The sequence below is a fragment of the Lactuca virosa genome, chromosome 6 (assembly GCF_052849685.1).
Source record: "Lactuca virosa cultivar CGN04683 chromosome 6, Lactuca_virosa_CGN04683_v6, whole genome shotgun sequence".
Lineage (NCBI taxonomy): Eukaryota > Viridiplantae > Streptophyta > Magnoliopsida > Asterales > Asteraceae > Lactuca > Lactuca virosa.
Genome location: NC_136431.1, coordinates 270516445 through 270542668, shown reverse-complemented (window position 1 = coordinate 270542668; position 26224 = coordinate 270516445).

Here is a 26224-nt window from a genome sequence, read left to right as displayed (position 1 = left end):
TGCCAAAACCGTGAGGTAAATCTACTATCTCTGTCAGAGATAATGGATACTGGCACACCATGAAATCATACAATCTCTTTAATGTATGTCCTTGTTAACTTCTCCATCTTGTTGGTCTCTTTTATTGGCAGGAAGTGCGCGGATTTGGTCAATCTGTCAACGATTACCCAAATGGTGTCAAGACCACCCGTTTGTCTTGGGCAACTTGGTTATGAAATCCATGGTTATCCGCTCCCACTTCCATTCGGGTATGTCTGGCTGTTGTAGTAAACCCGAAGGCTTCTGGTATTCTACCTTGACCTTATCGCAATTCAGGAACTTGCCCACATAGGTAGCGATTTCTGCTTTCATGTTTGGCCACCAATAGAGTTTCTTGAGGTCCAGGTACATCTTGTCTGAACCACGATGAGCAGAGTATCTGGTCTTATGGGCTTCGTTCAAAACCACGTCTCTGTACCCACCAAACTTCGGTATCCTGATTCGTTCCATGAGGTAACGAACTCCGTCACCCTTAACTTCCAGGTTTTTATCCATTCCTCTTAAGGCTTCACCTGCCACCTTCTCGGGCTTCAAGGCTTCCAACTGAGCCTTTTTGATCTGTGTGGACAAGTGTGAATGGATGGTCATGGTTAATTACTTTACTCGGTGGCCCGAGTACTCTTTTCGACTAAGGGAATCTGCTACTACATTGGCTTTGCCTGGATGATAGAGAATTTCGCATTCGTAATCATTTAGTAGTTCAACCCATCATCACTGTCTCATGTTGAGTTCCTTTTGATCGAAGATGTGCTGGAGACTTTTATGATCCGTGAAGACTGTGCACTTCGTACCATAAAGGTAGTGTCTCCAGATCTTTAGAGCGAATACTACTGCTCCCATTTCGAGGTCATGTGTGGTATAGTTGACCTCGTGATTCTTACGCTGTCTCGAGGCATAGGATATGACCTTTCCTCGTTGCATAAGAACTCAGGCTAGCCCTTGCTTGGACGCATCGTAGTAAACTACAAAATCTTCCTTCCCTTTTGGGAGGGACAAGCTCGGGGCGCTGCATAGGGCTTGCTTTAGTGTTTGGAAAGCCGTTTATTTTTTCTCCTCCCAGTTGAAGGTTACACCCTTATAAGTCAAGGCGGTGAGTGGCTTTGCGATCTTGGAGAAGTTTTGTATGAACCTCCTATCGTAGCCAGCAAGGCCTAAGAATTGACAAATTTATGTTGGCGTTCTTGGGGTTGCACAGTTTTCGATTGCCTTGATTTTGGAGGGGTCTATATGTATCCCCTCCTCGCTAACCACGTGACCTAAGAAATCCACCCTTCGAATCCAGAACTTGCATTTTGAGAACTTCCCATACAACTTCTCCGCCTTTAATGTTTCTAAGACTTGTTGTAGGTGCTGACTGTGTTCTTCCTTACTTCGCGAGTAGACTAGTATTTCGTCGATGAAAACTATTACAAATTTGCCTAAGTAGGGTCGTCATACACGGTTCATCAGGTCCATGAGCACCGCGGGTGCATTTGTTAATCCGAAGGGCATTACTACGAATTCATAGCGACCGTAGCGAGTTCTGAATGCGGTCTTGGGAATATCTTCCTCCTGGACTCGCAGCTGGTGGTATCCAGATCTTAAGTCGATCTTTGAGAAGAAACTTGCTCCTTTAATTTGATCGAAGAGGTCATCGATTCGAGGTAATGGGTATCAGTTTTGGATGGTGAGTTTATTTAGTTCCCGATAGTCTATGCACATGCGGAACGATCCATCCTTCTTCTTCACAAACAAGACCGGTGCTCCCCAAGGCGAGAAGCTCGGTCTGATGAATCCTTTGCTTAGCAGTTCATTCAGTTGACTGGATAGTTATTGCATTTCTGTCGGTGCTAAACTGTACAGGGATTTGGCTATGGGGGTAGATCCGGGAATCAAGTCGATTTTGAACTCGACTTGGTGTTTGGGATGTAATCCTGGAAGATCTTCGGGAAATACGTCGGGGAAGTTACAGACTTCGGGAATATCCTTGATGTCTTTCACTTCTTGTTTCTTATCCACCACGTGAGCTAAGAAGGCGTAGTATTCTTTGCGAAGATACTTTTGAGCCTTGACGCAAGAAATGATTTGAAGGTTCGTGCTGGGTTTATTGCCATAAATGACAATGGTTTCGTTATTTGGTAGATTAAGGCGAATGGATTTTTCGTAACATAGGATATCGGCACGGTGAGGACTTAACCAATCCATGCCAATAATGACGTCGAAACTTTTTATTGTGACCGGCATCAGGTTGATTTGGAAAGAGTAGTTGTTTAGAGTGAGGGTACATCCTATGTATATATCGTTAGTGTTTTCTTCCTTACCGTTTGCCATTTCTCCGCACCACTATCGAAAAGTATGCATGCATATGAATTGTTGAGGAGGAACGTACCAGTAATCACGGTAGGATCATTCACGACCTCCTCGTGCCCTATTGTTAGAATTCTGCCCACACCTCCGACATTACTTGCTTTTGGACAATCCCTCTTGAAATGTCCAGTTTCACCACATCCATAGACAGCCTGGCTCACTCCGGCATTAGCAGTTTGGGTGGTTTGTTGTGTCGGAGTACTACAGAAACGAGCAGTGTGCCCTTCCTGTTGCAATTTTTACAGTACATTTCTCGACAGGCTCCGGTGTGACGGAAGTTACACTTGTTACAACTTGGGAGGGTTCCAATATATGGTTTGGCGGGTGCTGGAGCGGCAGGAATAGTAGCAGTGTGAACTGCCACAGTTTGTTGCTTCTTTGTGGGCTCTTGTGACGATTGGCCCTTCCTTTTGTTCCAAAATTTCTTTTTGTTTTCACATCCTTTGGTTTGATCAGGAGTAGCCGTCATAAAGCCTTGGCGGACTCCATGATCCACAAGTGTTTGTGCCAAGCGTTTGTCACTGTCGAAAGTAGACGGGTTGGCTGATATCACATTGCCTTGAATCTGGGGAGATAGTCCCCAAAATTATCGCTCCACCTTTTTACTCTCCGGGGTGACCATCCCGGGACATAACATTGCTAGATCGCTAAATCTGGCAGTGTAAGATGCAATATCAGATTCCTTCATCGTCAAGTTCCAGAGCTCTTGCTCTAGCTGTTGTACTTCGCCCCTCGGGCAGTACTCTGCTAGCATCAGAATTTTTAAATCTTCCCAACTCATAGCGTTGGCCACTGGGAGAGTCAACGATTTGAAATAGCCATTCCACCAGGAGAGAGCTCTATCCATGAATGTGCAGGCTACAAATTTGACTTTTCTAGCTTCAGGGCATGCGGAAATTTCGAACACCTATTCTGTTTTCTCAAACCACCTTGTTAAAGCAATGACACCTCTGTTGCCATTGAAAGACTTTGGTTTGCAATTTGTGAAGTCTTTACAGGAACATTCCCTCGGGTGTCCCTAACTATCTCCCTGGCTAACGTTATTAGTACCGCCTCCTGACCCACTGGCGCCATTCGTGCTGATTTGCGCCACAGCGGCTGTTACAACAACTTGGAAAATAGCAGTGTCCACCTGCTGAGGTGGTGGAGTTGGTGGTGTGTTGTTGACACACCTGATTGATTTGCGTGGTGGCATCTTTCTGCCACAAAGTTTAAGTAATGATAAGTTTTTTATAATGGCTATGAATCGAGCATTATCAAAATAGAGTGTCTTAACTATTTAGTTATGTTGACTGCACAAGAATAGTCGTAAAAAGAAACACATGAAGGGTCTAGTTGTATAGTTCTATAGTGTCATAAATTACTCCTATGGTATTTTAGCTTGATGTTCGATTCTTGAGTTTCTTGGTATATAGTGTTGGTAAGTTTTAGACTTGTTGTTCACCACGACCACTCCCAAACACATGTTGGTCGTATCACAAATAAATATAGTTGATCAGGCTATATTTATCACAGATATGATTACATAACCATCTAGGCTTAACCGCAGTGTCCAACTTATCTAAATACTTTTATGTGGTTCTTACTATGATATTGTTTTCTGGTATGTATACTTTTATAAAAATATTATTATAACTTGAAAGTATACTTCTTGGTCAGAGTGTTTTAGCCCCCATTGTGTTTATAGTTGTATATCTTATGTGGTTAGTTATACTTAGTTCACTATAAACAATGCTCTGATACCAATCTGTCACACCCCTGAACCGAGTAAACGACGAAAACATCCGAGGGTAGATGACGTCATGTATAGTATCATAACAATTGCATAATAGAGATCAAAGAATTACAAACACTGTATTGATAATCTAATATTTACATTGTATTTGAATCATTGTTTGACTCCAAAAGCATACAACAAAAATATAAGACGTAACAATACTAAGCTCCGTCTTCACCAAAACTTGTGAGGGTACCTATCTACTGATTTCCAGAGAATACAAGTAGTTTTGAAAAAGAGAGTGTCAACAATTAAGTTGGTGAGTTCATAAGTATTTTGTATGAGAAATATACGACTTTATTCCTTGAAAATGATAGTGTTCTCTTGCAGAAAATCCAATATTTTCTTTAGGATGTAATGTAGTCTTAAATGTTCCAAGACCAAAATGGAATAGTATTGTTGTACTTTGTACTAGTATAGTGTAGTTTTATATCTTTATAAAACCATTTGAATGCATGTTTCCAGGAGTGTAAACTGTGTTGAACTAGACAATAATGTACTGTAGTTGTATCTGTATAAAACTTTTTGAATGTATGTTTCCAGAATGTACTCTGTATTATATTGGAACGTAATGTAATGTAGTTTCAAATAAATATAACTATTTGAAGTCATGTATCTATTCGTAAACCAAACGTATTATTAACTTTTTGAATAGCTAACAGTTTAGGTGCAGGATTGTCAATCCCGTATAGATCTATACACAAGTGTCCGTTTTTGAATAGCTAACAGTTTAGGTGCAGGATTGTCAATCCCGTATAGATCTATACACAAGTGTCACGCTCTCCCTCCAAGAGACTCTGGTTATAATACAGGACTTTTGTTGGTACTTAGGTAAGTACTTGAAGATAATGTCTCACAAAGCTATATTAACGTTCTTGTAATGTTTGTATGTATTACCTCTTCATAATGTTTACATAGTATGAAAAATAATTACTCTTTTAAATAATTATTTTATGTGCCCCCAACCGAGTAAAATAGTGTGTATGTTCCATAAACTATACCTATTATATTTTTTATAAATGTTTCGTTGAAATAGTGAACCCTTTTTATATTATTATGAAATTTGTCATGATAATAAGTTGAAATAAAAAAAATATATCTGTTCATTTATATAATTATACCCTTTTTGCTCGACATGTTACAAAAGGGTTAAAGTTTTATTGTAATCAAATATGTTTCCATATGTACATTTATATTCTATAAAAATATAAATGTAACGGTTCATATTTTTAACACGAGTTTCCTTGTGTTATACTTGTATCCCCCCCCCCCCCCCCTAAAACATAGAAAAATCATGGAAAACGTAGGGGTATGAACTCACCTCGGGTGTGTGTTCTTGGTTGGATAATGAAGTGATAGCAATGATCCCCGGGTTAGAACACGTGTATATAGCTGTATCCTAATAGTATTAACACACGATGTTGTGCGTAAATGTGACAACCCGGAACTTTCTCATTTTACATCTAGCCAATTCAATCAATGTTAAGCTTGCGCTGTTAACTTCTAGCACTGTTTTAGGGTCCATTTAAGTATTCTAAGCATGGGTACAGTCAAGGTTGAGGCCAGGAATGAGTCAGCAAGGCATATAGTAACAAAAACGGACCATACACCCCTTTTGGAGGAGTGTGCGGCCGCACACATGGGTGTACGGCCGTACACCCCCCCCCCCCCAGGACCACACACCCACCCCTATATAAAGGGTAGACCCCTTTCCTTTCATTCCTTTGACACATTGGCAACACACAACACATTTCCTCTCAAGTTTCTTCAACCGCAAACTCTTCAAAGCTTCAAGAACGTGAGTAATTCATCCTCTAACTTGATAACCATGAAAGACCACTCTATCTAGACCTTAAGTGTGCAAAATCGACATACTCCTCGTGTATGGAAGAGAGTGCGGCCGCACAGCCCCTTTAAGGTGGCCGCACACTCTTAAAACACCCTCAAAAGTGAGAGTTTGACTTCCATATTCGAGAAAAACATGCCCCTAGCTTTGTGTACCTTGGAAATGGCATTTTTGGACATTTTGTGTGGGGTGTACGACCGTACACATCTGTATACGGCCGCACACACACTTGTGTGGTAGCACACTCCAAGTGTGCGGCAACACACTTAAGTGTGCGACCACACACTCATTCTAGGGCCACAAACACACTTTTAGGACCCTTAACTTGCACTACAAACGGGTATAGACCTAGAACACTTCATGGATGCAAGTATGGACCTTGAAAACACCTCGAAAGCACTTTCCATCATGAGTGTACGGCCACACACCCACTGGGCCGCACACCCATGGCCGCACACACCTTTAAGGTAGCCATACACTTCCCTCATGCAATCCTTCAAGGTTCTAACACTTAGTGCAAGTAGTCCCAAGTTCCTAGAGTGGTTCTCCATCACATTTAGTAGTGAAATACCTTCATTTGACTCCTTTATGTGTCATTACTTGTTAATTAGGATCAAATCGTGTTCAAGGCTTCACTAGAACATCCCGCATTCCGAATAGATCCTTCATTCAAATTGTCCGAGGTGAGTTCATACCCCTACATTTTCCGTGTTTTAATGTTTTCAAGGGGGAATACAAGCCAAACTCTAAGTATTTTGTTAAGTTTTAAACTTATTAATGCAGTCCAATGATTTCCACGTTTAATAACATATTCAGATATTTTATCACTTTTTGTAATATGTTGAGCATAAGGGAAAATTCTATTTTAAAAATCCAACTTCATAGTTTTTTAGAAAGGTTTTTACAAAGCATTTTCCATATCAACTCTAATAAACTATAATGGTTATAGTTTGAGATAACCCTCTAGGCAGTCTCTACTTAATCAGATTTCATAAATAAATATATATAAACTATGGCAGATTTAGTTTATGTTATATATTTTCTCAGGAGTATAAAGTACTATTATTCAAGGATAATTATTGATTTATACTGTTTCTCGATAGTAAACTAGATTATACAGAATTGTGAGGCTCTACTTCAACACTGTACTCTTAGGTGTATAGTGATAAATCCTTTTAGTATAACCAGAGTCTCCTGGAGGGAGAGCGTGATATTTGTGAATAGATCTATTCGGGACTGACAATCCCACACCAGAACTGCTAGCTACAGTTAGGCAAGCATGCCTGTGGTGAACAAATGTCATTTAGCTTAACGCCTGAAGAACGTTATAAAGGTCTCTCGGTCATATCAAGTATGGTTATACGACTCGCAAATAAGTATAAACTAATTTTGTTTACGGACTCTCTACCCTCCATTAGTTTTATTTTGAATAATAAAACTACTTTTATATATACTGATAGTATTCAGGAATTTCTAAACTGGCATCTCTACCTCTAGGACAGATAACATGTTTTCTAAAACTGATGGTTTATCTTCTACTAATAGATACTCTTTCAACACTACCTTTCATAAGAAAATATAGGATTTTCTTGAGGAATACTTTTCAAAAGAATCAAAGAACATTTTTCTCTAAAACTAAATGCTTATGAACTCACCAGCTTTATGCTGATATTTTTCAAACTGCTTGTATTCTCAGGGAATTAGTAGACAGGTATTTCCAAGTATCCAGAGAAGTCGGAGCATTAGAGTCACGTCTTTACCATTTTACTTTGATATGGATAGAACTATGTATTAAACAATGTAAACCTCTTCATATATGTATTCAATGTCTGGTTGTGTCTACTATGCTTGCTATGATACAATTGTTGTGATACTACGCATGACGTCCTCCACCCCGGAATGATTCCGCCATCACGGTTTCGGGGTGTGACAGATTGGTATCAGAGCCCTTGTTTATAGCGAACTAAGTATACCGAACCTTACATGGTATACAACTATAAATATCAAGGGGCCTAAGTGCTCTAAACTAAAAGTATACTTTCAAAAATACAAGTATTTTTATATAAGTATACCCGAGTATCAGAATCCGTGTCTTAAGTAGAACAAAACAAAAGTATTTGGATGTTGGACATCGCGGTTAAACCTGGGCAGTTATGTAATCATGTCTAGGGTGAATATAGCCTAATCAACTATATTCAGTCGAGACATGACCAACATGTGCTTGGGAGTGACTGTGGTGTTGCAGCAAGCTTAAAATTTTACCTAGATACCAGAAGAGTTCTAGAACCGAACATAAGGATTAAAATACTATAGGAGTATTTTAGGATGCTATAACGACCAAGCCAGAAACTTACCCAAGAATCTAATCCTCAAGAATCAACGCTATAGCTATAATACATTGGAAGTATTATTAGATTCGATTCATGTTAACTATCCCTTTACCATCACCTCGAGTAGATAGCATGGCTGGATTCCACCTCCCTGGCGACCCTTACTTTCCCAACCAAGGAGATGATGGATGGATCGAGCCAGAGCCAGGAGGAAACCATGAAATCCCTTTGGACGAGGGCTTTGCTGAACCATTTCCTAAAGAGACTGACTCGGAACCCGAAGTCGAGAACCTACCTCAAGTGGCCTCAATGCGAAACCCTAACCCTCGAGTTGAATTCCAAGGTCCAACGCCCATGTGGGTTGGGAGTTTGAATAGGTGGGGCCATGAGCAAGGACAACCCCTCCCATACCACGGAAACCGCAACTTCTACAATCTAGATGAAGGAGGTTCTGCAGACAGGGCCCTTCCAATCATAGTCCGCCGAGTGGCCCGCAACATTGAACTAAACGTGGCAGCCATTCAGCGAACTATGGAGCTTGAGGCAGACTCGGACGCCAACACAAACCGAATTCGCAATCTTGAAGTTGCTCACGGGAGAACTATGAGGGACAATGAAGCTTTGTAACAAGAGCTAGTTACCACTCAAGCTGAGGTCATAGAGCTCCGAGCACGCCAGACAGTATATGAGAGTCGCCTGCTTGACATGGAGCGCCAGCTGGCTAACTTAAGGATCCGTCCGAGGAGTGCCCGTCGTCGATAGGAGAATACTCTACTCATCCTTCCTTTTTGGTCTAAGGAATAACTTTCATATTTATGTTCTAAGTAGCTCTTTTCTGTAAACATCTCTGTCCTTCGTGTTGCCAAGATGTCCTCTGTATTAGTATGATTTAGACCTACTTTTAGGTCGAGGTTTCCAAAATATATGTAATCTCGGTTTCAATATTAGTGGCAACAAGCATTTATTAGTTGAAGATTTTCATTGTCAAAAGTATACCTTAGATCGATAGCATGCAAAGTAAGCAACTTTATCAAGGTCCTACCACTGTTTTGTCCTCAAAACATGAATCATAAGATGTACTTAGACGATTATTCCTTTTCCCATCAGTTTCCATAAAAACTTCGATGTCCTAGTCGGCACGGGATGGTTAAGCCCCAAATCGTGCTAATATCATTTGCTTCGAGAAAGCAATTCGTCTCAACCTTCCCTTCAATGAAATCCTCACTGGTCTCAGTAATAAGATTTTTCGAACCTTTGTGTCATTTCCTGCGTCAAGCCTAGGAACATCTGCGGAAGGAATGCTATGCATTCCTGGATCATATTGTCAATGAGACGCAAGAAGTTAAGGACCTCGAGAGCATCTCCGAAGTCTGCAACTTTCCCGATGTCTTCCCCAAAGACATTCCAGGGATTCCTCCCGAGCATTAAGTTGAATCTTGTATCGACTTGATTCCCGGAGCTATTCTTATAACTGACCCTCCATCTCATCTGGAGCCGAAGAAATGGGAGAGTTACTCAGCCAGCCCGATGAGCTGAGCAACCAGGAGTTCTTAAACTTATTGTATGCGAACTTTGTTGTGCTCAAATCTTTTCTATTCTTGCTAAGACCACATCATGGGGATGTGGGTCGAATCAATGAGAGTCAGATAGCAAAACGGGAAAAATCTCAATGCATACATAAACATTTAGGATACATCCAGAGGCAACCATTGTTGCTCACAAGCTTCTTTTCTTGACATGTAGCAGAATCATGCCTCCGAAGGAACGTACCCAACCCACCAATAAGACACCAGTCCTTCAAATGGACTCAGCTACGTTCCAAGCTACTGTCGCAGCAGCCGTAGAAGCCGCCCTAGCTGTTCTTAACGCTAACAACTCAAGTGGGAATGGGAACAGTTTCCACATCTCGAACTGTAGAAACACATCAGGAAACCAACAAGGGCTTATCCAGGAGGACACTCCAACTCCCAAACCTAAGAGTGGCAAACGAAAATTCTGGGACAAGAGGGAGCGCAAGTTGTGTCAGAAACTTGCCAAGAGACAACAACCCGTGATAGCTCCTACAGCCACAACATCCGCCAAACCAGTGCCAACACGAGTGCGGTGATATGTTGGAAAACTTCCAAATTGCGAGGAATGAAACTTCCACCGCGTAGGAAAATGCTGTGAATTGAAATGTAAGAACTGCAACAGGCAAGGACACACCGCTCGTTACTGCAGAGCACTAGCACCGTCAAACGCCTCGATTTCTGGTGAAAATATGGGTCAGGTTTGCTACAAGTGTGGCGAACCCGGACATTTCAAAAGAAATTGTCCAGGGGCTGAGGATGGCCAGGAAGCTCGCTTTGCAAAGACCCCGACTCAACACATCACTTCCACTACCGACGCTAGCATAGTTCAAGTGTGCGGTACATGTGGCGAAATGGGACACTTCACAATAGACTGCCCAACAGAAAAGAACAATGAGGAAACCGGAGGAGTCTGACCTTAGTGAAAGAGGAAGCATCGAAGGACCCTGCCTTGTTTTGGTACGTTTTCGAAAACCCCAATAATTGTTCATGATTGTGATTACTTTCTTGTCCGGTTTGAATCACGTAATCCTTATAAGGTTTAAATCCCTAATAAGCAAATCATGATAGCTTAAGTGAATATGCTAGGGTCAGTTGTATACCATTTCATGAAAATTCATAGTTTCAAAACATCAGAACCCTCGTGTTAGTAGTACCTATTAGTCTCGAATCAAACACAACAAACACCAGAGACATTCACCTCGGGGCATCAATGTCCTAACAAAACGATTCTTCCAGACTAACTTAACGTGCAATTCTACAATGACATCCCACTTAGTTCGACTAAGTTAAGCTATACCAAACACTTTGTCTTAAATCGTTCGATCGCAAAACTCCTGTCACTCGTAACGACAAATTGGATGCGAACTTCAAAAATTCATCACTCTTCGAAAACCCGAAAGTATTCATATGAAGAGTATCACCCACAAAGAAATGGACAGAGTAAGAGGGCTATCCGGACAATTGGAAAAACGTCGTGGGACACTCATCTACCCTTAGTTGAACTTTCTCGCAACAAACGACGACCTTTCCAGCATCAAGGCTGCGCTGTTCGAAGCCCTCTATGGTCGTAAGTATAGATCCCCTCTGTGCTGGGCTGAGGTGGGCAACACGCAACTAGTCAAGAGTCAAGTCCACGACAGTACTCTCACAAGTCCTGAAATCACCCTGGAAAGGCCTGATACGCTTCGGAAAGCGTAGTAAGCTAAATTCAAGATACGTTGGATCATCTGAGATCCTTGCTTGGATCGGTCCCGTAGCGTACAAACTCCAACGCTTAGCAGTGTTCATCCCGCCTCCCACGTGTCAAACCTAAATAAGTGTCGGTCTGATAAGACACTTGTGGTTCCCCTCGATGATATCGAGCTAGACAAGAGTCTACGCTTCATGGGGGGGGGGGGTCATTCAAATTCATGGAACAGGAATTCAATCGAACGAAGTAACGTCACATCCCTATAGTGATGGTACGTTGGAATGCCAACCGGGAACTTGAATTCATTTAAGAACACAAGAATACAAGGAAACAGAGGTACCCCCATCATTTCCAAGTCCGCGAGTTACATCTTTATTCTTGAATTTCGGGACGAAATTCCCTCTAACGGGGGGATGATGTGACAACCAGGAACTTTCTCATTTTACATGTAGCCAATTCAATCAATGTTAAGCTTGCGCTGTTAACTTCTAGCACTGTTTTAGGGTCCATTTAAGTATTCTAAGCATGGGTACAGTCAAGGTTGAGGTTAGGAATGAGTCAGCAAGGCGTATAGTAACAAAACCGGACCATACACCTCTTTTGGAGGAATGTGCGGCCGCACACATGGGTGTACGGCCGTACACCCCCCCAGGACCACACACCCACCCCTATATAAAGGGTAGACCCCTTTCCTTTCATTCCTTTGACACCTTGGCAGCACACAACACATTTCCTCTCAATTTTCTTCAACTGAAAACTCTTCAAAGCTTCAAGAACGTGAGTAATTCATCCTCTAACTTGATAACCATGAAAGACCACTCTATCTAGACCTTAAGTGTGCAAAATCGACATACTCCTCGTGTATGGAAGAGAGTGCGGCCGTACACCCCCTTTAAGGTGGCCACACACTCTTAAAACACCCTCCAAAGTGAGAGTTTGACTTCCATATTCGAGAAAAACATGCCCTTAGCTTTGTGTACCTTGGAAATGGCATTTTTGGACATTTTGTGTGGGGTGTATGACCGCACACACCTCTGTACGGCCGCATACACACTTGTGCGGCAGCACACTCCAAGTGTGCGGCAGCACACTCAAGTGTGCGACCACACACCCTAGTGTGCGACCACACACCCTAGTGTGCGACCACACACTCATTCTAGGGCCACAAACACACTTCTAGGACCCTTAACTTGCACTACAAACAGGTATAGACCTAGAACACTTCATGGATGCAAGTATGGACCTTGAAAACACCTCGAAAGCACTTTTCATCATGAGTGTACGGCTGCACACCCACTGGGACGCACACCCATGGCCGCACACACCTTTAAGGTGGCCATGCACCTCCCTCATGCAATCCTTCAAGGTTCTAACACTTAGTGCAAGTAGTCCCAAGTTCCTAGAGTGGTTCTCCATCACATTTAGTGGTGAAATACCTTCATTTGACTCCTTTATGTGTCATTACTTGTTAATTAGGATCAAATTGTGTTCAAGGCTTCACTTGAACATCCCGCATTCCGAATCGATCCTTCATTCAAATCGTCCGAGGTGAGTTCATACCCCTACATTTTCCGTGTTTTAATGTTTTCAGGGGGGGAATACAAGCCAAACTCTAAGTATTTTGTTAAGTTTTAAACTTATTAATGCAGTCCAATGATTTCCATGTTTAATAACATATTCGGATATTTTATCTCTTTTTGTAATATGTTGAGCATAAAGGAAACTTCTATTTTAAAAATCCAACTTCATAGTTTTTAGAAAGGTTTTTACAAAGCATTTTCCATATCAACTCTAATAAACTATAATGGGTATAGTTTGGGATAACCCTCTAGGCAGTCTCTACTTAATCAGATTTCATAAATAAATATATATAAACTATGGCAGATTTAGTTTATGTTATATATTTTCTCAGGAGTATAAAGTAATATTATTCAAGGATAATTATTGATTTATACTGTTTCTCGCTAGTAAACTAGATTATACAAAATTGTGAGGCTCTACTTCAACACTGTACTCTTAGGTGTATAGTGATAAATCCTTTTAGTATAACCAGAGTCTCCTGGAGGGAGAGCGTGAGATTTGTGAATAGATATATTCGGGACTGACAATCCCACACCAGAACTGCTAGCTACAGTTAGGCAGTCATGCCTGTGGTGAACAAATGTCATTTAGCTTAACGCTGAAGAACGTTATAAAGGTCTCTCGGTCATATCAAGTATGGTTATACGACTCGCAAATAAGTATAAACTAATTTTGTTTACGGACTCTCTACCCTTCATTAGTTTTATTTTGAATAATAAAACTACTTTTATATATACTGATAGTATTCAGGAATTTCTAAACTGGCATCTCTACCTCTAGGACAGATAACATGTTTTCTAAAACTGATGGTTTATCTTCTACTAATAGATACTCTTTCAACACTACCTTTCATAAGAAAATATAGGATTTTCTTGAGGAATACTTTTCAAAAGAATCAAAGAACATTCTTCTCTAAAACTAAATGCTTATGAACTCACCAGCTTTATGCTGATATTTTTCAAACTGCTTGTATTCTCAGGAAATTAGTAGACAGGTACTTCCAAGTGTCCAGAGAAGTCGGAGCATTAGAGTCACGTCTTTACCATTTTACTTTGATATGGATAGAACTATGTATTAAACAATGTAAACCTTTTCATATATGTATTCAATGTCTGGTTGTGTCTACTATGCTTGCTATGATACAATTGTTATGATACTACGCATGACGTCCTCCACCCCGGAACGATTCTGCCATCACGGTTTCGGGGTGTGACAGTAAATTAGTGAAACAACAATTTAAGTGTTTTTATAACACTAGATTATGTAATAAATACTTACAAGGTTTCCTAGGAATCAATTAGAGAATTAGATTTTTTGGGTAAGTTTGATGATGTTCTTGAGATGTTTAAAGGTTTAAAGATGATTCTGGGTAAAAATATGAAGATTTGAAGATACGCTTATGAGTTTTAAGAGCAAAAGTGAAGGGAATTGGGGATTGAATTGGATATTATGAGGGTGATTTCGGTGATCATATATATAGGGGGGGGTAAAAATTGACGTGACATATGCCTTGGGATGTGAAATTATCTAATTGGAAGGTGTGCCAAAAGATAAAGTAGGTGTTCTCGGCTTATCTTCCAAACCGAGAACACATGATTTCGGTCCAAAGCACAACCGAGAACTCAAGGTCTTCGTTCAAGGGTGTTCTCGGTCTCAAGGTTCTCAGTCCAATTGAGGTTCTCGGGTAGGAGGGTTCTCGGCCTTAGGTGATTTCGGTCCTCATTGCTCCATGAAAGGGATTTCGGTTTTGGTGGGTTTTTTATTCCAAAAACCGAAACTCTTTAAGTAATAGAATTTCCATGATTTATTTTTTAACTATTTTTTATATATATTATGTTTGACTCATTTGACTTTGTTTTAACTTGTTTGACTTTTATTGACCCGAAATAACCGGTTGTTACAAGAGTCATCAAGACACGACTCGAATGTTTCATTCATTATGATCAGTGATAGAAGAGGTGAGGAGCACCGTCTTATTTAAGAGGTCTTTGGATCTTCAACAGGAATTGGTGTAGAAATAAGGTCGTCTATGGAAATTTGACGTGCCACAATACCTAGCTTCACTTCCTCCCATCACAATAGAGATAGGTTGTAAGAGAAAGAAGCGAATTGTGTCCAGAAAGACAAGCTCAAACACAATTCTCTCCTATTTGGACTCATCAGCAGGATGTTTCATGTCATTCAGCGTGAGCATCAGCGTCACGGAGAGAGCAGTTGGCGTTGAAGAATAGATGCATAGTCAGCTTCAACCATATCTACCTAGAAGATGTTGCACCAAAGGATTGACATGATGATCCTTTCCAAAGGAACAATTCAATTAAGATCATTGTCGCGATGAAGACAGAAGATCATGAGACTTAGAAAGTGAAAGAGAAGAAAACACCTAGGCAATGTTAGTAGAACAATATATAATGTATACTCCTTTGGTAAAATGAAAGTTAGAAAGAATTTTTTGAAGCATAAAGGTTTTAGTAAACTAAAAATCAGCAGCATATGTTTAAAATTTTGAGATAGAAAATAGTAATGTAAAGTCATAAAGCAGCGTTTTCTTACACAAATAAAGTTAAAGCATGTAAATGTTATTGAGCCTGAGTGCAGTGAGCACAATTATGTTCTTTTAGTCGAACACATTTCCTTCATTGCAGTCGAAAATAATTGTGTAGCCAGTATCACAAGTTGATTGATGAAGTTGAGATTGCTTTTAAAGCCCTCACTACAAGAAAAAGACCCTTTTACGACGCGCAAACCACAACACTCATTGATTTATGTTACGCAAAAGAGAGTGACATTAAAAAAGTGTCATCTCTTCAAAAAATTTAAGGATTTAGATCACGCATTATTGTGTGCCATTAAATTAGTGTCTTATGTAAAAAAATTAAAAACACGGAGGGCACTTTATCTAAAATGTGTGTCCTCTGTGAACGTCGCTTTATGATTTTTACTCAAAACACGCGTTCTAAAAAATTTTAAATACCCCGCTTCAAGATCCCCCTTCGTTCTCTACTTCCCTCCTCTCTGCAAACCCTAATCACGATACCATCTCTACTCGCGTTCATTCCTGAAGATCACAAAATGGTGACCAACAATTAGGGATTTTAAACCCCCGCCTATTCTATCTAAAAAATTAAAAATCCCCCCTCTTCCAAAGAAAGAAGCCATAAGTCTTCGTCTTCACCCACCTTCAGCGCCTCCAACGCTTCTGTGTTCATCCAACCTATCTTTATCTCTTTATGCATGTCTATTTTCATTTCTACGCTGAAAGAGCTTCGAGGGGAATTATTTGAATGCGGATTTGGAAATTAGGTTTGAGTAATTATGAGTTGATTCTACTGCATTCTTCCAATACGCGATGTATTCTTTTGTTTATTCAAGTTTGGGGATTTAAGTTTCATTGACATTTTTTCGTCAGGTAACGCCTGCTATCGAGAAGATGGGTGGACGCAAAGGGATTAGGAGGAATTCAACCCTAATCTGTGCACCAATAATGGCGGATACGGTGGATCAGATGTTGATTCAAATGAATTCGGCGAAATCTTATGGTGCTGACCTCGTTGATATCTGTCTCTGATTGTCCCTCATGACTTCCACACACAAACACTATCGATCATGAAACGTCTTCAAGGTAATCGTCATTCTCCCTCTTCTTCTCTCTCCTCTTTTGTTACCGCCGAGCAACCTACTGCCTCCACTACCACCATCACAACCTTCTACTCTGCTCCACTTCCATCACTCTATGAGAAAAAACCTAAAACCTTCTACCGCCATCAAAAAAATGCTTCACCTGCTGAATCAACAGTTACGAAAACTACCTCGTCATCCGTCAATCCCAATCAAAACCTAAACCAAGTCATCAATTCAATTCAAAAAACCGTAGGAACCATCCATTAGCTCTACCTCACTGGCTCTTCCTTTAATGTTTCCTCCCAACTCCCGCTTCTCCAACGCCTGTAAGTTCTTTACCTGTGTATTTATCAATTTGATGTATTTTCTTAACACGAGCCTGTTTCTAGATTGCGATACTGACTCGCTATGTTAAATAAATTCTTAATGAAATCATCTACTTCGAATTTTATAACGTGAAGGATTTGTAAGGAAAACATGGATAAAATCTTTGGGGATTGTTCAATTCCACAAGAAAAATCGAATGTTGATATAAACGAGGAGTTGGAGTTATATGAAGCATCTGGTGAGGAAGATGCTTCTAATACACAGTTGAATTCCAGTCAATCGAGACAAAAACAGCTAATAGGTACTTGTTGACTTGTTGACCTGACAATCTTTTGTTTGCTTGAACTTCCATCTCTCATTAATCATGCCCTTGTTGCAGATCCTCCACAACTCTCTTGGAAGCTTATAAAGACAAACATGTTTCTGCATCGCAATCGTAAAAATCAGACTATTTATGAGGTTATTTGTTTTATTATTTATTAGATCTAACATGTAGTGTGTTTGCTAAAATGTGTGTTCTTGAAATGACTATTAGAATGGCAGTGAGGTTAGTACGTCCTTTAAATACACCTTTTGGATGAGATAAACAACATTTTATTTCAGATTTTAGACAATCATTGTGCATTATTTTTGTACTTCTTCTTATTCCAATGTTGATAAACAACATTTTATTTCAGGTTATTTTTGTCTTTGAGAAACTTGTAATTGGTGTGGGCTATTCTGAGTTTTAGTTTTAGTTTTCAGGGTTAATTGCAAGAAAAAGAAATAAAATTTCATTTGTTTTCTTTGATCTATGTTCTTAGGAGCTTTGTGAGGTTCCTTGATGAAAAAAAGTCATCATCTTCTACTGCAAGATATGGCTCACAGGCCCTTCTTACACTCAAATCAAGGAGCCAAAGTCCTAGAGCAAGGTATCATGATAATGTAGTTTTGACCATTCTACCCTTGTATTGGAGTTGATGTTTACCCAATGTAGTTCCAGGTATAGAGATGAATACAGGGGCTATAGGAGGAGAAGTCGCAGCAGAAGTAGGGACAAATATTATGGAAGGGACAGAGATCGTTACAGAAGTAGGACCCGTAGTAGGAGTAGGAGCCCTGATTATCATAGAAGACACAGGAGGGCTAGATATGATGATGATTATGATGATGAGAGAAGCCCAAGACGTAAATGCCCTTATCATTGAAAATAGCATCCGTAAAAAGTTTTTTTTTGTCTATTTAAAGTTAATGTTTTGTTAGGAACCTGATGGACTATTCACTATTCTATATGTGTTTGTTACTTACATAGAAGTACTAGTGTTGAAAAGACTAGAATGCCCTTATCATGTGATGTGTCAATAAACTGATGGATTACACAGAAGCAGGTCTCCTCCACGTAGGAGTAGGTCACCTTCTAGAAGCAGAAGCCCTGAAGGAGGAGGAAATGAGAAAGCATCAGCATCATCACCCCATTCCCATGGTAGAGCTGATTCCAAAAGCCCTTTGTAGCGTTCTGATTCCGATGTAAGTTTTTTTTTACCTGTGGAATCATTGATTCCGGGTGTTGATATTTTTTTACTGATTACTTTTTATCTTATTTTTGACAGGAATAATTTACTGAAATAAGGATTGAAAGATGGATTCTTGAATCATTGATTCCGGGTGTTGATATTTTTTTACTAATTACTTTTTATCTTATTTTTATCTTATCAACTGGACTAGATAGCTCAACAACGTACCAAATTGTGAAATGCATAAAGAATTTTGTTCATCAAACGGAAGCCACAGTTCTGATGGCTCTTCTTCAGCCTGCACCTGAAACATTTGATCTCTTTGATGATCTGGTGGTATTATCAGAAGGTCATGTGGTATATGAAGGTCCCCAAGAACAAGTGCTTGAGTTATTTGAATCATTAGATTTTCAAAAGCCCCTACGTCAAGGCACTGCAGATTTTCTTGAAGAGGTATTTGATTATTTTTCTAGACTATAACTTTTTTACCAGGAAACTTTGATGCTGATGTGTAAATTTATATAGGTCACATCAAGAAAAGATCAGGCTCAATATGGGCTGATACCAGTGATGTAGCATGGACACAACTTTTCTATAGCTAGGAGGAGATTCCAATAGTCTTTAATGATATCCTTTAAAGGACCATTACCTTGCTAGATAAGTCATCAGTATGCTAGATAAGTCTTTAATGATATCCTTTAAAGAGACTTATTGAGTCCTTACAATAACATACTGATGACTTATTTGGATTTGACCTTGAAAGGACCATTACCTTGCTAGATCTCTATAAACATACTGATGACTTATGTCACCTTTTTTATTATCTTTTTCTCAGATATTGCAGAAGTGTTTGCGAGCTTATGGTTTTGATGTCATCTGACAGATAATGGCTGTTGTCAGTTACTTGTGTCAGGTAATTGTAGTTTCTATGGCTGTGGAAACTTTTTATGGGAAGAGTAATTTTCTCTTAAGATTAAGGTTTTATGTCTAGTGTGACTCATAAAATCTTTTATATATTATTAATTATTATTAACCCTTGATTGTGGTATAATATGTAGGGTTTGCTTGGACCAATGGGGTTGATGAGTATAGCTCCTGCAGAAGTTTAAGCAGAATTTGAAAAGGTAATTTTATTTTTATTTTTTATGAACTTTCAAAGCAACTTTTATTGTTTTACATCACTTGACATTTGATCATTTTCAGCACATGAAAAGTTTCCCTGATAGGGGCGTACATGATTTGCTATCAGAAAATGATATCCAGGTGAGCATAATATAAACACCAATCATGATTGAAAATAAAACTTTTGTTATTCTTTGATTTTCATGATTTCATGCAGATTTTCCGTACCCCTGAAGGGATGCTATCCACTGAGCAAGGCGTTTATATTGCACAGTCTGTAGCTTCTAATAACTTGAAACAAGCAAAAGGCCACTTCAAGACTTTTGAGAACAATGACAACATGGTGATGACAATAACATCATATTTTAATTAATTCTCTTCTATATAATTCCTTAAGCAATGATAATGACATAAAGCATGTTCAGGAAAATGGAAACTCCAATTTTGGAAGGCGAGACACTGGTGGCAAAGAGCGTTCTGTTGTAGGGAAGAAAGATGCAGGGAAACCAACAAAAAAGCCTAGCAAGTGCTTTATTTTTTTTATTATCTCTTTCTTAAACATAAGCAAATGTATTTATATTTTGCTTTTTTCTGTTTTTGGTTAATCTGGATAAACAGGATACATCTAAAGAGGAGGCACGTGAGCTGCAGCTTAATGAGGTGCAACTTAATGAGGAAGACAACCAACAGGGTAAGGCTACTTACTTATCTTATGGCTATTATTATTATTTATTGCTATATGTTAATGTTATTTTTTTATTAATATATAGGTTAATTCGTTCGGAATCTAACATAGCTGGAAGAAGGTCGTGGATACTTTCATTTGGACTTGGTTATAAAAATAGGTTATATAGTTAGGGAAAACCTCTTAATAGCAATGTACAATTAGATCCCCTTAATACCAATGTATTACAATGTATTGTATTTTTGTATGACATTAACTTTTGTGCAATGTATTATATTTTTTGTATATGGTATTTTATTTTCTATTATGAGACATGAAATGCAAATTTAATTTGAAAATTAGTAAATCTATAAATAATATTTTTTTAAACATTTAAAATTATGATACGCAAAAATGTGTGTCATCTTCATTTATGACATGGTCTTTCTTGACATGGGCTTTAATGATACGCAATGCGAGTCGTAAATACGCGTCGTAAGGTTACGACACGCAAATGCATGTCATCTTCCTTTATGACAGGGCCTTCCTTGATACGCAATGCGTGTCGTAAACGCGCGTCGTAAATGTGTGGCGTAATTGCGCGTAGTAAATACACGATGCTCAAAAGCGTGTCGTGTCTTGTTATAACAGGGCCTTCCTTGACACGCATTTGCGCGTCGTCTGAGCGTTTTATGACACACATTGCGCGTCGTAAAAGGCTATTTTTCTAGTAGTGCCTTGACATAGAACACATTCTTCAGCTTGAAAGATCTGCACTTAATTTTTCCAATGCCCTTGACTAATCCTTTACTATTTTCCCCAAAAGCTACAATTGGGCCATCTTTCACCATAAAATCTGTCAATAGGGACTTGAGACCAGTCATGTGTCTAGATCATCCACTGTCAAGGAACCAAGTATGTTCCAGATCCTAATGAGTAGAAGAGACATTCCAGCTTTTCATCATTGATTCTTTGACACCTTTAAGAGTATCAGCGTCACACCTACTAGGACAATCATTAGTGAAATTATTTATAAGAGCCATAAGTCCTTTGACGTATAACCCTTCTTCTTGAGATGCATCATCTTCTTCAACCCATTCCTCAGATTCCTCCTGCTTCGCAATGAAGGCTTTAGGCAGAGATATATTTTACTTCTTCATGTGGGCGGACAAATTCTTGTACAAGACTTCATATCTCTCCAGGCTTTGAGTTTCTTTCTTCTATTTACAATCCCTGGCAAAATGGTCAGGGCTTCCACAGATAAAACAGTTATCTGGTTTCCTTTTCTCTGAGTTAAGCCTTCTTGCTGAACTACCTCCCTTGGACCATGCTCTTCGGACTCCATTTAATTTGTTTTCTTCATAGCGTTTAACAATGAGTGCAACACTAGCAACTAGTTCTTCAGTAATATCATCATTACTTGCTTCGCCCTGATAAGAATCATCAGAGTTGCTGATGAGATTCATTGCTTCTTTTCGGGAGACCAAGGCTACACAATTTTCTTTGTTTGAGTCCTTCATGATGTCTTTTCGAAGAGCTTTGGCTTCTTCGTAGTTTCGTAGTGTAACATCCCGTTTAAAATAAGATAATTAAATAATAAACCCGGGACCCCGAGAATAATTCTAATTATTATTTAATATTATAATAATCTGAAACCAAATAATAAAATTAGCTAGGAGTTGGTTTTGGGAAGCCAAATGACAAGGTTTGAATCTCCAGGGGTTAAAGTGTAGTTTTGGGACTTAATTTGTAAGAATTTATGGAAGCAGGGACTAGAGAGTAAGTTATGGACCTAAGATGAGAAGATATTGTAGAGGAAGGTCTGATTGGTAACATTTTGGTCTTGAATTGTAAAGGATTTCAGGTGGCAGGGTGTAAATGGTAAAATATGGATTTGCTGTGAAAGAAAGGGGAAAAGGAGGGACTAATGTTGTCATTATGGGATAAAGCTTAAGGAGTCGGGTATATAGCCTCACTACCGTCTAACCCTAACCCTAGGGATCCTTCATCAGCCGCAACCCCCCTTATGTCTCCCCACCGGCGCCTCCACCATCCCGTTTCCGATCAGCGGGCGACCACAAGGACCACCAGACTCCCGCCATGTTTGCTGCCGGCGAGAGGGAGTTCAACGAGTCGAAGATGTTGGGACGACGGGGCTGTGATGGTTTGAATGGGCGACATCACTGCCGGTCGAGTTCGAGCATTCCGTCACACAGCACCTCGCTGAAGAGCGCCACCGTTGCATTTCTCGGATTACCACTGCCACCTCTCCATTCACTTTCTTCATCGCTGCTACCATCGACTGTCGCTGTCGCTGCTACCATGTGACTACCTTGCCGTGACTGATTGACCGTCGGCCATTTCACGCCACCAGGTGGGTGGCTACGTTCGTTGGTCATTTTTTGTTGAGTGCTGCTGTTGCTAATCGTTTTAGGCTCGTTATTGTTGGTCGGAAATGTGAAGGGGCCACCATGGCCGCCAGCCATGGTGGCTGCCACCATCTACCACCACCTGCCTCCACAGTATGGCTGTGTGTGTGTTTTTATTAGATTAGTGTGTGAGTGTGTTATTCGGATTGGGTTGTAAACTGTAATCGATGCCGGAATAATAATAGAAAAACTTGAAACCACCACCATGAGGTGGTGGCTGCCGCCACCGTGTTGGGTGGCGGTGTGCTTATGGTGTTTGATTAGTTGGGATGTTTGGACAAAGGGAATAAAACCCTAATGGGCCTAAGGAAACCCCATTGGGCTTAAAGATCTAGTTTTGGGCCTATTGGGCTATGATTGGGTTGGAAACCCTAATAAGGGTTTAGAAAACCTAATATTGGATATTTGAATTTGGACTTATCGGGACCCGCATTTTGGACCATTTGAGTGAAGTGATGAATCAAGCCCAATTTCATTGTATGTTTGGACTTAATGGATTAAGTCCATAATGGGTTAAGTAGGAGCACTTAACCCTAATCGTCATTTTATGTGAAAAACCCTAATTGGGTTTGGATGCTTGTTGGGTCACTTATTGGACTAAGCTGCGGTGGGCCTTTGTGGGTCAATTGGGAACCCATTTATGGGCTAAGGGAAATTATTGGGCTTCAGGATAATACCCATTAGAAAGGCTTGGGCCCAATTTGGAAAATTGGGCAATAAGTGGGCCATGATTGGGCCTTGAGGATTATTAGCTATTAGGCCATCAGAATGCTAATTGTTTGGGCTAGAATAATTGGTTGGGCCTTAAAATAAGTCCATGTAGGGGTTTGGGTCCAATTTGTAAAATTGGGCCATATGTTGGGCTTTTGCCCATTACTTGGCTTTTGGGCCTTTGGAGTGTGATTTGGACCTTGGGCTTGGAACCCAATTATTAATTGGGTATTGTTTGATGTTGACAGTTCGGGAATCTGTCAACCAGCAGCTGGAGTTTTATTCGCGGGACTTCAGCAGTGTCAGGTGAGTCTTCTCACCATACCAATGGGTCTAAGCACGAAGGCCGGCCCATTTTGTAGTGGTATACTTGAAGGGTTTTGAGCATTCTAACACTCCTAAGTGTACATGGAACCCCAAATACCTTGGATCTGTGTTTTCTCTATTATACATGCAAATATGAATATTCCAAGGTATTACCCTATCTATCATACAATCTTTGATACTTGGGTAATAAAAACAAGTTAGAAGACATACCTTTTATGTAGCTTGATTCCTTGATGCTTAAGAGCTGAGTGCCCCAAGTGCGACACCTCAAATGGTTCACACAACATCAAATACACTTGGAATAACTTAGAGAGAAATGAACCACTTCATGAAATCGGCTAGCCCTCACCATTCCTTCATAGTCTCTCATGGTGCCGATTTTCAGAAGAATAAGATGCTTATATAGTGTGTCACAATTAGGGTTACACCATGTAAACCCTAATTGTCATGGCCTTTCATTTCCATGATCCATGGGTACAAAACACCATAGAGCATCCATGGAGTATCCTATGGGTTTTAGCCCAACTAGATAATCTATGGAGCATTAGCCCACTATACAAGTATGGATGATTTACACAATCAACCCATATATTTAATTAGTCTCCTTTTTGATCACTTAATTAATTCCAAATTAATTCTTGATCAATACTAATTAAATAATCTTATTAATATATTAGAACTTATAATATATTAGCAAACCTTAAGTGTTATTTCTCTCATTTTAGTCTATCCAAATGCATGATGCCATGCAACCCAAATGGACCATGCCAATCGGGTCAAGTACATACCAAATATAGTTATGGACTTAGACACTAATCCAACAGTCTCCCACTTGGATAAGTCTAAAACTATTATTGAGCATGACTTCTAAAACTATTATTTAAGCCGTTGTCGAACTCTGACGTTGTAACTGAACTCTGATCTCGTCAATGACTTGTCCATTAGATAAGGGATCATATATTCCTCCATTATAGATATCATATAGACTGAGACATGGATTATAATCATTCTCTCTGTCCATTTGTTGTTTCCCGATTTCCGATTCATGATGACTGACTGATTGAACAAATCAAATCAGTCCTACCTTGGCCAAGCACTCACATGTGTCATCACTAAATCATCGAGGGGCCCACAGATATCGCTTTTATCCCGAAGGTAAAAGGAATGGATAAACTTCGACTCATATGGCTTGTTCTACTACTTGTTGAATCATACATAAAGGCACATTTTATAACATTGAGTTACCAATGCAGTTTCGTGCAATCAATATATAACCAACTCATAGTAACAACTCATATCTCTAGGTTTGAAGAATATAAGATACTATCGTCTCATGATCACTCCTGATAAAATCCATGAAGTGATTCAAATGAGCGTGTGTTGAATCCAATACTCAGAACTTATGAGCACTCATGAGTGTTGTAGCAACTCTTTTCTATGTCCAACAACTTAGACATCTACAAGCCAACTCATGACAGTCTTAATTCATATCTACTTCCAACATATGACCGACTGTGGATGGTTTGAATAACTTAGTCATTCGGAAGAATGACCTAGTTTATTCTGGAAGTTAAAACATGCAAAATAAAACACAAGAATAATTGAATCCAATATGGTATCAAAACCTATGAATATAAATAAAACACTTTTTATTTATCACCATACTGATTACTCATTATCCATTGTTTCGGTTTTATCAACTTTATACTTGAATTAAAACAATAGTTGTCCCATGCTCCAAGCATGTACACTATGTTTTCTAAACACTAGTCATGCCATACACCAGGTATGCCCACTATGTTTGTCTAAACATTAGTTATGCCATACACCAAGTATGCACACTAAGTTTATCTATGATCTTTACTCTGTGAAATAGATCGATTGAACATAATTCCAATGATTCTCATTTCACAATCCCAAATCCTTACCACAAATGCAAGAATTCCAAATTCCTGCCAATTACCTAAATCTGTTAGATTCTAAACTTATATGTATTGATCCTCTTGTAATGATTATGCACAAAGTCACAAAGACTTGTCAACAGACATTACAGAGTATTCCAATGGAGATCATTCCATGGAAACGAAGTCTCAAATTGCTTTGAACATCCTTCTTGCATTAAGTTTCCTAATCTTACACAGATTTAATGAATAACTTCCACCTATGGGAATATTTCCATATTCTCATTTTGACTATCACTTCTGAACAAGAGTTGCCTCTTTTCAGAATATGTCAAAATGATCCTTTCCAAACAATTTACACTATACTTCCAACTGTCCCTGAGCAACCAATCTTTAGTAAACCTTAGATTGTTCTAGACAATTGCTTAATCATTTTAGTCATATCCAAT